This window comes from Microtus oregoni, unplaced genomic scaffold (genome assembly GCF_018167655.1).
Source record: "Microtus oregoni isolate MIOR12 unplaced genomic scaffold, Mior012 000051F_ref0000332, whole genome shotgun sequence".
Lineage (NCBI taxonomy): Eukaryota > Metazoa > Chordata > Mammalia > Rodentia > Cricetidae > Microtus > Microtus oregoni.
Genome location: NW_024543811.1, coordinates 15,196,716 through 15,199,096, shown reverse-complemented (window position 1 = coordinate 15,199,096; position 2,381 = coordinate 15,196,716).

Below are 2,381 nucleotides of genomic sequence, written 5' to 3'. Positions count from 1 at the left end.
GCATGTTTGTTTCTAGGGCTGATTGGATAATCAATCTCAAGACTCATCCTTGGGAAGACTACATCTTCTGTTCAGTTGTTGTTTCTAGCTCTTCATTTAGGGGCCCTAATGAGATTGTTCCTTGAGTTTTAGGTGAGGAGTTTGCACCAGCGGCAGGGCCCAGGAAGCTGTGTTTTAAAACTGCGCGTTTTTTTGTATGGTTGCTGAGTCAGGAAATCTCTCTGCAGCATGCCCCAGCAAACAGCACAAAGCTGTGTTAAACTCTGTTTCTTTGTGTGTATGTGTGTGTCTAGAATTCCTTTTCAAGCCCTCTCAGATTTTATGTGGAGTTCATTACCACATTGGAGCACCACTCTGTAGTAGGAAGAGTGGTGGGCTGCGGGACAGCTAGCTTACACCCGGGCTGGCGGGCTGCTTGTCGTCCTGGCCATCCAGCTAGCTTATGGCCGAAATAATCACCTGGAGATCCGTATTAATTAAATCACTGCCTGGCCCATTAGTTCCGGCCTCTTATTGGCTAACTCTCACATCTAGATTCAACCCATTTCTAATATGTCACCATGAGCAGTGGCTTACTGGGAAAGATTCAGCATGTCTGACCTGGCAGCTTCATGGAGGGCAGCTCTTTTTGCTGCCTTCTTCCTCCCAGAATTCTGTTCTGTCTACTCCACCCACTTAAGGGCTGCCCAATCAAAAGGCCAATGCAGCTTCTTTATTCAACCAATGAAAGAAACACAAATACAGAACAACCTCCTACACCATACTGATTCCCTAACCCTGGCTATGTTTAATCACTTTCTCTGCTCTGGACTATTCCAAATATTTCAATATTTCTTTTTTTTACAACTAAGGAAAAGAAAAGCCCTCCCCTATGCTGGGTAGTGGTGCTTTATACATTTAATCCCAGCACTCAAGAGGCACAGGCAGGTGGATCTCTGAGTTCAAGGTCAGCCTGGTCTATAGAGAGCGAGTTATGGGACAGGTTGAGAAACTGTCTCGAAAAACCAAAACACAAAACCGACATAAAAAAAAAAAAACAAAAAAAAAAACAAAACAAAAAAAACAAACACACACACACAAAAACAAAAAACTCACCTAATAATGGAGTGGTCAGTTTCTTTACTACATCCCCTCACATAAAGCAATGAATTGAGGATGGCAGATATGAAAAATGTAAGAGGAAATAAAAATACAGTTTAAATATAAAATAAAAATATTAGAATAAAATAGTGAAAGTAAAACTCAAAGAGGTTGGGCATGGTGATGCCTTCCTTTAGTCTCAGTACTGGGAAGCAAAAGTAGGTAGATGTCTGTGAGTTCAGACCAGTCTAATATATACAGTGAATTACAGGACTGCTAAAACATAACAAACAACAAAGAAACAGGCCAGACAATCCAAATTCCAATGCCCTAATAAGCTAACAGGGAAAAGCTAGCTATGGCAAAGTATTCCTGTAAGATAGGGTTTAGAAGGAAGCAGAAAGATGATAGCCACAAAACAACAACAAAAAAAAAACAAAAACAAAAAACCCAAACAACCAGCCTTATCTGGAACCATCCCATGTTCCACTGCAAGGCTATCTCAAAATACCAATATACAGGCTGATGAGATGGTGTAGTGAGTAAATATGCTAGCTGAAAAGTATGATGATTTGAGATTTTAACTACGGCACACATGGTACAAAAGAACTACCACCTTCCCCCGTAAACAAAATCTACAGACATAGGGTGTAGCTCAACTACAGAAATGCTGAATGAGCTTGCCCTCGTGGCACACACCTTAAATTTCAACACTTGAGAGGCAAAGGAAGTTGGAATATTTTAGTTCAAGCTAAGCAGATCTACATAAGGAAGTTTTAGGTCAGGAAGTGCTACACAGTGAAACTGTGCCTCAAAACAAAACAACAAAAAACTCCACTATAAAGAAATGCTGGATAGGGCTAGGCAGTGGTGGCATATGCCTTTAATCCCAGTATTGGGGTCAATGGATCTCTTTGAGTTCAAGGTGAGTCTGGTCTAGAGAGCTAGTTTCAGGACAACACAGGCTGTTACATAGAAAATCCATCTCAAAAACCAAAACAAAAAAAATTATATAAAAAAATTGGATAAACCCTTTTCTGCAGTATTGGAATGGTACAAAAATGATTTGTATTAAAATGTTTACAAGATCCACTTTGTTGTCTTTGTAAACATTTTGTGAATGTCATCATTCATAATGAAAATCTTGTTCCTTCACTCTTAACTTTATACCACCTTCATCTTTTATTCAAATTCACACACATGAATACCTAAAATGTACTATACAAGTACCATTTACTACTAAAAAAGTAGATTTAATACTTCAAGCATTGAAGTTCTCAAAAACATCAAGTCACAAAATA